Here is a 14,286-nt window from a genome sequence, read left to right on the forward strand (position 1 = left end):
GATGAAGCAAAGCAGAGCCACAAATGGGTAAAAAGAACTAGATAGGTTCATGGAGAATAGGTCCATCAATGGCTATTAGCCAGGATGGGCAGGGATGATGTCCTTAGCATCTGTTTGCCAGAAGCTGGGAATGGGCGACGGGGATGGATCACTTGATGATGACCTGTTCTGTTCATTCCCTCTGGAGCACCTGGCATTGGCCACTGTTGGAAGACAGGATACTGGGCTAGATGTATCTTTGGTCTGACCCAGTATGGTTGTTCTTATGTTCTTAATGTCACATCATCCCTAACAAGTGAAAATATTTCTGATAGGATCTTCTCCACTGTGTATTCAGGCCAAAATTTTCAAACCTGAATACCTTAAGGTAAACTTCTGAATCCATGATTAGGTAGCTAAGTAACAGGGACCTGATTTTCAGCGAGTGAAAAAAATCCCATTGAAGTCAAGGGGCGCTAAAGGTGCAGAAAATCAGATCTCTTTTAGTTTAAGTGCCTAATTTTATACACCAGGTTTGAAAAGGTTGGCCTTGGCTCATATAATTTATTTATCCCTGTGACTGCTGCACATATTTATAGAGACAAGCACAGTTTCTAATCACTGCTAACTTAGAGTTGATTGGAAGTGATGACCTGCAATAGAGATGAAAGGCTATGTAGCCCATCTCCTGACCCCAGGATTTGTCTCTTTGTCTTCCTTCTTTCTGCTGGTGTTTCAGAGTCATCCGTATATGTCCTCAGCATTTAGGAGTTTCAAATGGGGTACTAGGCTTATTATAAACAATGTAGAAACTTCAGTGACTTCTCTCAGTGCGGGGGGGGCAGGGGTGTGATACAGAAAACACATCTGTAGATATCATTCTTGTTTAAATTCAGTGTGTGTGTTTTCATACGTACTGGATGTTCTAAATTTAAATACTACCAGTCCACTGCAATAACAATGCAATACTTTCATTTGACAGCAGTTAAAGTTGCATATGGGTTCAAGTTTTAGACAACACTACTTGTAAAATGCCTTTCCTTTTATAGCTGAATATTTTTAGAGTCTTCTAAACTAAACTCCTGAACTGAGTATGATGCATCTAGTCATCTAGCCCAATCAACAGCAAAATCACAACTTCATGTCAGTGCAATACATTGTTAACTGATATGTCAGAAAATCAATTAATTACTTTTAAGTAGCAGTTAAGAGTATCCACACAATACTGCCATTTGAATTATTAAAGAAAGCAAGATTGAGCTTTCTCCCAAACTGAAATCCTGCCCTAGAAGAAAGTGCAAAATGCTGCTTCTGCCCTGAAGCCTAATCAACATTATTGAATAGGCTACAGGGGTAGAAAGAGTGGTGGAGGGTACAAAATTGTGAAAATGCTGGATTGCCAGGCAAAGGCAGCTGCTAAAGGAATTAGAAAGTTTGGATAGCAGACTCCCTTCCGTAGCAACAAGAGAGTCTCCCAGCGAGAATAAACATGAAGATTGTTCTCTGAGTCTTTGGAGATCCAGGCTATGTGAGGAGGGCACAAGCACTCCTTCATCCCCTAACAGAACTTCACAAGGGGCATCCTCAGTCTAGGTTCTTGTAGATAAACCAGGGATGCATGGCAAGGTCCCAAGTGGACTTCAAGAAGCCTTCTGTTCTTCTCCTTTCCCTGGCTGTAAGGGACCCTATTTAGGTAGATTGCAGGTTTTGGGGGGGAAGAGGGATTAGGATTGAGAGGGATGGGATTTTGTTTTTGATTGTGGTGGGAAATCTTTTTCACAGAACAAGGACTTGCAGTGTAAAGCACATAAAGGCAATTACACTCTGGGTAGTCTGAATTCCTCTGCAATCTCATGACCTGGCCGGATCCTCTTTAATGAGAACTAGACGCTCCATAGCATGTGGGATTGGGGAGAATGGCGGTAGCATGGCTCTACCTCTGCCACACCTGTCAGTGGAGTAGGACCAGTAAAGGAGGGAGTATGCATTCCCCCTTTCAACTCACTCACTGGCATGGGCTCCCAGAGGAATACAGGCTGAGCCAGCCAGAATGCCCCTAGAGACTGGTGCTGAGATGGAACAGCCTCCCTCTTCTCCAATGCAGGCCCTTAATGTAAAAGCCAGAATAAAGCCTTATAAATGTAAGTCAAATTTCAAGACATTTCACTGGAATATGGCAGTTGCTACCTTTGCTCTCATATCCCATGACTTCTTCTCTCCCTTGTTTACCTGTTATGTAGTTTTGTTTTCTTTTAAAACTTGGTTTATCTAATAAAAGTTCGACTGTGACTCTCTCTGTTCAGCCCTCACAGCGAGCCAGGGAGGGGCGTTGTTGAGAGGCAGATGACACACCTGTCATCCCTCTCTGATTACAAGATATTTTCTATCCAAAATCTATCAGGCTGCTCCGTGTGATGTGGCCCCTCATTACATTTTCAGTTTGAGGAAACAAGCAGGCTAAGGTTCTAAAATAACCAGTATGCTCTGTTTTAAAATACTTGACCTGTTAGCCACGAGGGAGCTTTGGTGGAGCTGGGGCCTGTGAAGGTACCGTTGGGGCAGGATCTCAGATGGAACAACTGAGGCAAATAGCCCACATGCCCTCTCCATTTCTTCACCTCAGGCACATGCAGATGGTTCTTCTTCCCACCTCCTCCTTCCTTGTGTGGCATAGCATGCGGGGACAGGAGGGGTTACATGCTGCATCCAAGTCCAGGCTCTGGGTCTTATCCAGCCTACCACTGCAGCCATTGGGCAGTAGAGGTGGTGTGGGACCAAATGATTGGCTCCCATCTGGTGTGGGGGGGGTGTGTGAGAGAGTGTACAGTTTTCTTCCTGGGTGGGGAAGCTGTTGTTTCAGCCCCACCCTTTCCATCTTTCAAAAGGTTGCTAAATCTGTACAATGCTGGAAGTTAGGCTGGTTCCCAGTTTGGGGGTCTGGAAGGGAATTTTTCCTGTAGGGCAAAACTGGTGAGTGGCTGTGTGAGTTTTTTTCACCTTGCACTCTACATCCAGGAGCTCTGGGTTTGAGGGGTTAAATTATAATTGTCCTAACTTTGGTGATTTCCAGTGCAGTTGGTGGGTTTGAAAGGGACCAGTGAAGGACTCTAAAACCCAATAGTGGCATGGCCTTGATGTCTGGTGCAGCTTGTAGCTTCTCTTATCTCATCTCTTCTAACTCTGGCATGGAGAAGGTTGGGACTCTGGCTTCCAGTCAGGATCTCTTGCCTGACCTAAGGGTGTACAGGGGGCATGTCCTTCATACTCCCCGTCAGGTTGAGGGTGCCTAGGGCCATTGGTGTCAGTTGAAATCCGTACAGGAACACCTCTGCTGGGTGATTTGCCCTGGTTTGATATTAGATGGTAATAAAGTTGCAGCCTCCACATTTGACCATGTTGAGGTTTCCATAGGCACATCAGCGCTACCTTTATTTTAAACCAGTTCAGGAGACAGTTCTGAGTCTACGGGCCAAGTTCTCTGCTGGCATAACACCAGTAAAATCATTGGAGCTGTGCCAGCAGAGATTTTGACCCTATCTCAGTCTTTTGGTACCTCAGTGATTACAAGCTAAGTTCGTCTGATATAAGCAGAAAATCATGTGTACTGAATTTAAGCTTGGCTTGAGAAAAGTGTGTGTGTGTGTGTGTTTACACATGTGTACTTACCACTTGTATATTATTGCAAAGCAGTTCTCTTGTGGTAATAGTTGTTAGCTGAGGATAGATGGAAACAACTTGTCAGTCTAGAGCTCTGTGTCTGCAGACATCAAAGAAGAGAAGTAGAGGTTGGCCAGATGCTCTGAGATGAAGAGTGAGTTGTCACTTGGCAGTGGATACAGCTAGCTGATTTGGGGATTGCTGGCCTGGCTGGTCATTAAGGAGCTCCCCCTCCTGGCTGATGTGTGCACTTGAAGCAGTATTTTCCTGCTTCTGGGCAGATCTGCAGCAATGGTCTGCAGAAGCCATGAAGGCAAGAACGGGAGGTAAAAAGGAAATAAATAAATGAATGATACGTAGGTTCTACACATGAAGCTGTCTTTCATGCTATAGCTTAAATGATGATATTTCATATTTAAACTGCAGCGTTTTGGGCTGTTCAGGCATAGCCATCGCTCCAGACTGTTGTTCTTAGCAGGAAATGCAATAAATGTGTGAGTACAGACTTGAAATACTGGGTATTTTTCTGACAGTAACCACTTTACAACGTAGACTATTTTTAAAGAAGGCACTAATGGGAAAAAAAAAGCCTGCCAAAATATTAGCTTTTGATACCTTTTAAATATTTAGTAAGACGCCAAAAAGTAAATAAAATGAAACAGCTGCAACTCAAACTGTCTCTCAAGGTGTGGCCTCTTAGAAGAGTATGCCAAGTTTTTGCACAGTGGAAGCCTGTGCAAACATCCCAACAAAGAAGTCATTGTCTTTTGGATTTTACACAGTAGCTCTATGTATTTGTTAGGGAATCCCGCCCTCGACTGCACTTTACCAATCCTGTCAGAATCACCAGAGAATGTGTGAGACATCTAGCATATAGAAAAATAACCTGCTTCAAGGAAGAGTTGCTAAACACTCTGCAAAAAGGATTCAGTGCTTCAAAGCCAGTTAAAGATGGTGCTATACGTTGAAAACAGGATATGTAATATGTCCTGTTTTATTTTATTTATTTTACCTGCCTCTCTTTTTGTTGGAATTATATTTCAAAATATGTAATTCACTTAGCTCAGTTCAGAGAAACCTAAAAATACTCTACCAGAAAGTAGGGCTCTCAATACCATCTTGGATAACCTTTCTGGAGTTGTTTTTTTTAAAAATAGATTTTAAGGCTGGAAGAGACCATTAAAGCCTCACTCTGACCTCCTAAACGACACAGGCCCAGGGCCAGTTCCAGGCACCAGCTTTCCAAGCAGATGCTTGGGGCGGCATTGAGAATGGGGCGGCAGTCTGTGTCCCGCAGCGGCAATTCGGCGGCAACTGCTTGGGGCGGCAAAATTTTTAGTGCCGCTCCTGCACAGGCCATAGAATTTCATCAGTTACTCCTACACAGAAGCCAGTCACTTTTTTTGACTAAACATCAACATTACAAGTAAATAAATAGATTTAGGGTGACTCTGAACTTTGAGAACAGACATCTAAGACAACACTTAAAATACTGTGTGACTTTTGGAGAGTACCAGTTTTTGTTAACTGATTGAGTTTTAAGATCAAAACTTTGAGGATATATTGCTAATGTCACTGTCAGATTGGAAACCTGGCTCCACCACTGTTTTGTGCTTGCTTTTCATCCACACACAAATGGAGCACCATAAAATAGCACAGTCTTGCTCTCTATTACTCCCTTTTATTTTAAACTTGCATGTATATTTTTGCTTTAGGAAACAATTTGTGAAAACCATTGTGGACTAGTTGTAAACTGCATGCCGTGCCCTTGCTTATTGTGATGCCATCTTCAATGAAAATATTATCAAAGGCCGGATTTTCAGAAGTGCCGAGCACTCACATCTCCAGCTGAAGTCAATGAGAGTTGCAGATACACGGCACCTTTGAAACTTAGGTCCCAAGTGTTGAAACGACTGTCTTAGCCTATTGTACTTGTTCCTTAAATATGCACTGAGTCTAGAATTAGCATCATAAACATTTTTCCTGTGCATATATAGGAATTAAGAATGCCACTATCATCTCTCTTCTGCCCTTGCCACTTTCTGGTGCTAGACATTTCTGTAGAAGACATCTGAGATGAGGCCTCTGGGCTTGTGAGCATGTCGGAGGCAATAAAAATACAACTGGGGTCTCATTCTCATGTATCAGACTGCCAAGACTGTCACAGCACATTAAACGGGGGTGAAAATTTTCTCTTGCAAGAATCGGAAGCTTCCTCTACATAGCAGAAACCACAAAATAAAAGGAAATTGAAGTCAAAGTCTTTAAAATCCTACTCAGTTTACTATATCACCAGGCTCAACCAAAAGCATAATATTATAATAACAAATTTAAAAACAAACAAAAACCCCAACTCCATTAACAATCTGAACTCCATTTTCCCTAGAAGTCTATGCATTCTGGTGGCAACAAAGGTGTCCATTATACAGCCCCATCATTTCTTATCTTCATGTAAATGTACACAAGATGCTCAAACTCTGATAGAGAGGTACCAAGCATTAGGAAAAGGAAGATGAAAACTGTCTGATAAACATGAATGAAGGAATCTAGTAATAAAGATCTGTAAATTGCGAAAGCTCGGAGCCAATGGCATGGAAAGAAAGAATGTTATCCATATTGTTAGCATTTGAAGATAGTGGCTAGCAGGGGTGCTTTATCTGGTCGGCAACAGAGATTATTGTACCTTCACTGAACCACTGTCTGCAAAACCCAGGAAACATCTTGCTGTGCAGTTGATGAAACATTTGCTTGAGGTCCCTCCCAGGCCTTCTGTTACAGTTGAATAATGTTACAACACAAGCTTGTGCAACAATGACTAGGATGGTAAAGGTTGTGCTGTAGCATTTCATGTCATTTTTTTCCCCTTCTCCATTTTTTTCCTGGGGAAATTAGGTGCAGTGCTTGTAAAGATCTCTTTTCTGTTACCTAAGACAGACTGTGAAAATAAAGAAGAAAAATAATAATGCTTCTTGTTTTTCTGGTCAGTATGAGATCAAAAGACAAACAGCTACTACACAAATCTCTACATCAGGTTTAGCCAGCCATAAATTTAAAATTTGATGCATCTTTTGTGGTAGCTATGGTGCTATTCCTGTTATGTAACAGGAGTTTAAAAAAATAAACTTAATTTAAAAGTAGGTGTTTGTTGGATCAGGGCATTGGTCACAAAATGTGTTAGCTGAGATTTCATGTCAAATTACAGCTGCAAAGAAGCTTTTTTATTTTATATCATATATAAAAACTCCACAGTGGCTTCAACTTTAAATATGAATTTTGGTAAGTGACATAGCCATAATAAATCTAAGGGCCTAATGCTTCCCTCCATCCATACACACATACCGGCCAATAGACTTCAGTAAGGCACCACACACTGAATGGTGGCAAGGATTGAGCCAATATTTTGAAACTCAAAATTCAGTACATGAGCTGTTACTTTCTCCATGCTGTTAAAAAAATAAAATACCCTAAATCCTGATATGATAAAATGATCATATACACTTCCTAAAAAAAGAGAAGTCTTTAGAAATGTTTATATAGCAGAATGTGGGCTGCTACCCAGTCAGCAGTGCAGTACAAAGGTGGGCTTCTGTATGGTTATCATTAAGGGCCTGATCCAAAGCCCACTGAAGTCAATTAAAAGCCTCCCTTTGATTTCAGTGGTTTTGGATCTGGCCCTAAGGGCCTGCTCTTGGTGAAGTTCTGTTTTATTGTACCCTAAAGCAATGTCCTCTCTGCCTATCTCTGAAGTTTTCCAGGTGTAATTTACCATTGCTTATCTAGATACTTATATCCTCCTTGTCACTACAGTATATAATTATCTCCCCATTTTACAGATGGAGAAATGGGGCACAAAAGATTAAGTGAAGACAAATAGGAAATATTTTTAGCTTTCTAGTCAAATTCCCTTTCTTTAAAAAAAAATAAAAATCAAATGTTAACCATTATATGAGCTGTTGAGTTCATGATTGCTACCCTGGCCTATACACTCATTGTCTGTGTCATTCCAAAAATGCTTTACCCTAAATACAGTGCAATATAAATTCACATTGTGAAGTCAATAGGCCAGATTCACTGCTATGCTCTGCCTCCTTGCTCCACTTCAGTGACACAAAGCAGTGTTAAATCCAGCTTGCAAAAGAAGCAGAATGTACTGGTGAATCTGGTTTAACGTTTTCAAAATATTCACAAATACACATTTTCATGAGCACTTAAGCTCTACTCTGTGAAGTCACTGAATTTCATAGTGACAGAACAGATGTTATTTTTTTTAAGTCTCTCATGTTAATTCATATGCTCCTATGAAGAATTATATACTTCTACATTCTACAGTAGTAAAGTGTATAACTTTGTCTGTTAGTACAGTTGCAAGCTGCACGGGTATCGGCTAACTTTTGTTCTTGTGCTGTTTTACAATTATCAGCACAAAGAAATGGCCAAATCCTTCTCTCCTCACTCATACAAGTACTTGTCCCAGTGACTTCAATAGGATTATTCCCATGAATAGACTGAGCAGGGTTTGGCCATAACTTGCACAATATAGTCCCTGAAATAATCTTCTCTTTGTAAATAAAAGCACTATTATGGTACCACTGTATGGTGTTCATGACTGTAAAGTGCTTTGAGTATGAAAACACTATATAAAAATAATTATAGTTATTAATTATTATTCTTTACGTATTTATTACTCTATCTACTGGTAATAGATACTAGTATCCTGAAGACAATTTATCAGCAAAAACAACAACAAAATATTCCATCAAACAGTTACAACCTCATTTCCAGCAGCAAACCTGTAAACTGTAAATCTTCATCCATTTCCACTCTAATTGGGTAGGGGGGGAAATCATATGAGTAGCTAAATGAAAATTTCAAGTCTATAAGTGCCTGAGGCAAAAAAAAAGAAGTGAAGTCTCTTGTGAGTTTGGTTAGTGAAAAGAAAAAAAAACATATTAAGCATGACTGCATGTCATTTTTCAATTTGCTTGTGTTAAATAATGATCTCTAGGGCAGAAAAAGAGTGAAGTGAAAAGGAAGAGCTCCATTCTGGTCTTGTTTAGTTTTTCCTGGTCTTTTGCAGAGAGTCTGGCTACTTCTTGGTTATCATATTAAACTTAAACATGAACCGTGGACAGTTTGGCATGTCATCTCCTCTATCCTGGGCCATGTACCTGATGAGGAGAAACAGAGCAACCACTGGTATCTTTGGTAAAGGTTTATTTATCTTTCTATTCAAAAGTTTTTGTTGGTGTGTTATCATGGAGATCTCTACTACTGTGTAAACATGGAAACTATTTGATGGGAAGGAGCTTAAAAGTATATGATTTCTACTGGAGCAAACAAAGCAAATACATTCGTGTATATACATTGGCTTTCCCTAGACTGTTAAATATGTTGTAAGATTTTCAAAAATGAATTAAGTGTTTCCTCTGAAGAAATTTAAAGGTAATTTGTGTTATAGCACTGTGGATTTGGGTTTCATCAAAGTCAGTGAGAATTTTGCTACTGACTTTAGGGGTAGGATTAAGTCAATTAGGCAGTACTTGCTTTTTGGCATTTTCGCTACTTCAGAAAAGCAATGTTATCATACGGGATAACTAGTGTAAATGGGAATTGTCAATAAATGTGTATTAAAATCTATGGAGCTATGCCGACTGGCTATGCTGATTTACACTAGCTGGAGGTCTGGCCCATATATTACATCTTTAAATCCTTCAAAAAATATTAATGAAATAAAAAAGAGTTTTTGTTTCATATCAAAGCTAAAGAGAAAAATATCATTTGACAAAATAACTTGAGCTTGAATGACACATTGGTCAGTTCAGTAGGTTCCACTTAGGTCAATTCTGTTTTAGTTCTACATAGGCTGAGAATGTTATTTATGGTGCTTTTCAAATGAATCATTTGCCAGAATGAAATACAATATGTTCGGTCTTTCATATATTTGACAAAATTCAGATTTTGTTTTCTTTTACATCATCCTGATATTATCACTGTTCTTAGCTGACCCTTTCCACTAATTATATCCATAGCTATACAATACAGTATCGTGATGCAAAAGGGACCTGGGTTGCGTAATATGACCCGAGTATGATTATTAATATGGCTAGTTATTGTTCTATTCAAAGCCATGCTGAACAAGGATAGAAGGCCAGAATGAGGGTTAGGAATTCTAGAATAATTTTGTCACATCTATTATTTTTAATTCCCATTTTACAATATTCCTTCACTTTCCTCCTATCGATTTTTGTTTCAACCAGTTGGCATGGTGTGATTCTCAGCTGTTTACTGTTAACATTATAAAGGTTATATTTAAACTAAACAAGGGAATACCTTATGTTCTGATATCTACCCAGTGCTGCCCTTTTGAAGTCCTAATCCCATTGGTTCTAAATCAGAGATTCTGGGCCAAATTCTGTGCTGAAGTCAACATATACTATTGTTCTGTCAAGAGAGGGGTATGCTCCTTGTTTCCATTATACAGTGTTTTGGAGGTATTGTCTAATCATTTGGTGATAACATGTACATACTGAACAGAGTTCAACCAGGCTAATTTTCCATATGGGCTTTAAGACATAATACGTGGCATATGGCTGTAAAATTATAAGCCATATACCAGTTCAGTCTCTAAGAGTTGCTATTCCATTTTTTTTTTCTCCCAGTAGCATTGTTCTGCATGTACTGAGGAGAAAGACAAAAAATAATGACCGAAAATGTGATGTTTGGTACGCTTATTCAAAAATAGCATTCAGCCAAGAAAATGAGACACCATCCCAATGTTTCTTTCAGGGCATAGTGCAAGTGATAAACATACCCTACGTCTGAAGTAGTTTGGAACATCTGAAGAATATTTTTTGCTTTCTAAAGCAGCAGCATGTTGTCCTTCTAGAGAGTCCTTTCTCCAGCAGCATGGTCTAAGGAGTGATTTATGAGGTGATGGGAGGGAAGTGATTAGGAGGCAACACCATAAACTGTGGCTGGTGTGTATGCACTATATAAGTACTGCATACAAATTCAGCTTTAATAAAATTATAAAAGTTGGAAAGATCTGCTGTATTTTAGATTTAGTTTTCAGGTGATGGGTGTAATTCTTGCTATCCAGTAGATCGAAAAAACATCCCTTTTGATACTCTGTAAATAAATAGTGGACCACATGAGAAATGCTTTGTTTAGTGCATAAATCACATGAGGAGATAAAGTTGTTTGACATAGTTATGTTTAGGTTCAATTTAGCAGTGATCATTCTTCCTCTGGACACTCCCAGTTTTATAATTCCCATTTAAAAACCATGCAAACAAAATACACATTGGCTAAGAAAGGCTTGAATATTGCCTAACATAGAACAGGGCTAAAGCACTTTTAATGCGTAATTTCATAATCCTGCATAAGTACTGAAGGGAAAAACAGATTACAGTGTAGCATTGTGCTCAAAATAAACTTGGCAATGTATAGATAACCCATTGTGTCCCTGGTATCATACACCACATCTGCTAATGAAAGGCTGTAAACAGATATGCTCCCAAACCAAACTTGCTAGGATATTTGCCTGAGTATACAGTAAATTCCCTTTTAAATAAATGTAGCTTATGGAGTGGCTAATATTAAGATAGTCGGCGTACAATTCACTATGTCTTGCTACTCTATACAGATTTGTTCATGCTTATCAATGTTCTATACTTTTAATAGCTATTTGAGAGTTGATTTGTAACTAATCTATTGAAACTTTGCAGATTTTTTATTTTAACACAACTAAACTCAAATGACTCAATTTTCCTCTGACTTGCACTGTGTAAATCAAGAAGATCTCTACTAAATCACTGTGGAGTTACACTTGGGGTTAATGGATCAGAGAATCAGGCCCAATAAGATTTTATAGTTAAGGTTGTTTAAAATATTGTACACTTGAGTTAGGAAACCTAAACTGATTATCCTTGTTGGATTTCTTCATTTTCTTTGGCAATTACATGAAAGGATAAGAAGGCAGCATTAACTCAGTCTAACCCACTATATTCTCACATCATGTGTCTCAGAATCCCGCTACCTCAGAGAACTGGGGATAATTTTCACATCTCTCTCACTGAGAAGTGTATCTCATCTTTCACTCATGTACAGATCTAATCGTGGACAGATGAGGGTGGGAGACTTGAGAGGAAGTGTCCAGTTTTGTCTATTATGATTCGCTGTGACCTCCACGGGAGATCTATTGTAGATTGAAGCTGGTATAGAAATCTAACTGGATAAAGAAAAAACGTGTTTTAAAAAACAAGCGTCCTGAAGAAATATTGATGGTTTCCAATCAAAACAAAGTAATCCTTTTTTTTCCTTTTTCTTTTTTCTTTTTGTGATTATTTGTTTTTAAAGCTAGAATTTTTGCATGGAAATTTTTAGTAAATTTCATGAAAGTGGTGCAGGGAAAAAAAACATAAGTCACAGCAGGGTCTCCAAATAATGTAGTTTTTGGTACAGCAGCATACGCAGGAGTATAGTGGGGGTGCTGAAAGATAAGGCCAGGGCAGGCAGGAGGGACACTGGAAAGCGAGCCCACCCTGCAGTGGTGGCTCCTGTCTCATGAGGCTCTGGATGTTGTGACCTAGCATACAGTCTTCGTGCAACTCAGGTTTGGCTGGTCCTCCCCTCCATACCCATCCATGTGCATCAGGTCACAAAACCACTCAATCTGGGGGCCTAAGCAAATGTGATTTCACAGCCATTTCCAAGATTTCACTGATTTTATTCAAAGTTGCTATTTCCATGACCTTTGTGCCAAAATTGTATCCTTATTCATGCATATTTGAAGTGAATTTAGTATTTTGAGGTGCCTGATTGACAGTCAAGGAGGATGCAATCCTGTATTTATCAGAATAGGCAGCAACAATGTAAGCTCTTGCCCTACCAGTATGCCTCAACCCCACCTTGGAAGGTCAAACAGCAGTTCAGTCTATGACCATTCTGCTAAGGCCACTCACCATTCTGCTAAGGCTACTATTTTGGGGCTACCTTGTCCAGCTGAAAATAAACTGATACCATCATCTGATTTCACACAAACTACCAAATAGCTGTCAATGTTCTCTATTGACCTGGGCTTGAACCATGAATCTAACAACTTCTCTCCTATCCCACTAACAGTTTACTGAGCCAGTCAGTGTAGCATTATTTTAAAATGTTATCTCTGCTATTTGTGCTCTTATCCAAAATGACTGGGGCTCCATCTATCGCTTACTGAATGTGTCCTCAGAAGGTCATATCTTGGCTTCATAATCAGCCAATGTCAGAAATGCATCTCTGGCCCCAATCCTTGGCTGGAGTGAATGGAGCTGTATTGATTTACATCAGTTGAGGATTGAGTCTTTTTTCTTTCATAGGAGTTGGAGTTGGAAAGGGAGAGAGTGTTAGGTCATGGAGAGCCAAAGGGAATTGCCACAATTTGTTTAGCGTCTTCTGTCCTGATTCTTAAGGCTCAAAAACTTTTCTCCCTATAGCAATAAAAATAGGCATTTTGGGGGAGGAGGGTTAAATAAAAATGAATCTGTCTCCAGAATGAATTACTCACTAGGGTCATGGTTCTGGATATCCAGACCTGTTTAAAACTCCCCTAGCTTTTTTGTGGTGGTGGAGACCAGTATTTCCTATCACTGCTTGATAAAAGAGTCCTAATGTAGCCATAGCCCACCGACATAGAAAGTACTGCAGATGCCTGCACATGTCAGCCCAAAAAATAATTGAATAATAGCTAACGAAATGTCAAATAAAGCTATTCAAGTGAGTTAGTTACACTGTAAGAATACTATTGGAAGCTGAGTACCATTTGAAAAAGAGAAGATTATGAAAAATAAAAAATGTAAATAATATGGGGAAGAATAAGCTCCTATCATTAGACACTTTAACAAACATAAGGATTAGGAAAAGATTCCATGCCATAAAAAGCATCATGAAAGGCCTGAATTCGGCATTGCCTGGGTATACATTTGTTTCAGTGGGAGAATCAGTTGCATGAGGAATGCAGAATCAGGCCCTTATCTGCATCTTTTCTATTATTATACTTTATTGTTTTGATATGCAGGATATCCATTGCTTTGCAAACCTCCCTCTATTCACTCATGCTACTGTGGAGGCAATTGTGTTCGAATTTTTGGTAAAGTAACTTGTATCTTACAATGATTGTAATTTCCAAAGGTGAAAAGACCCAGTAAAAGAGTTCTTTTTAAATACAGATTCTCAGCTGCCAATTGATCAATGCTGATATCAATGGAGCAATGCTGAATTATGCCAGCTGTGGATCTGGCCAACTGACTTCAGATTCACTAAAAACAAATAAATACACAGCTAGCAAATAAAGGCAGTTATGTACAATCACTAGTGAAATATAATTAACAACATGAGCTCTTAAAAGATTGGGGCTGTGTTGTATATAAAAGTGTGAGTGTGTGTAGCAAGGTGTGGCAGGGCCCTCTTGGCTCCTATCCCTGTTGAGTTGATAAAGTCACTTGGAGACCCAGTGTTTAGTAACCACTGGTACACTTTATTCTCAGGCTTGTTCCCACCACCATTTCACCATGTACAAGTTACTCTTCACCATCTGCAGGCAGGAGGGAGTGGAGAGCTACCTTCCTGCTCACATTCCCTCCCCTTTTCCTTTTCTTCTGCTCTCCCCTG

The 14,286-nt window shown here is 39.5% G+C and overlaps 1 protein-coding gene across 3 annotated transcripts in view; it reads left to right on the top strand.

Moving 5' to 3' along the window:
• Positions 1-14,286, top strand: part of RUNX1 (RUNX family transcription factor 1) — a 210,797-nt gene that overhangs the window by 86,233 nt on the left and 110,278 nt on the right. The window lies entirely within an intron of this gene.

The sequence above is a fragment of the Eretmochelys imbricata genome, chromosome 1 (genome assembly GCF_965152235.1).
Source record: "Eretmochelys imbricata isolate rEreImb1 chromosome 1, rEreImb1.hap1, whole genome shotgun sequence".
Taxonomy (NCBI): domain Eukaryota; kingdom Metazoa; phylum Chordata; order Testudines; family Cheloniidae; genus Eretmochelys; species Eretmochelys imbricata.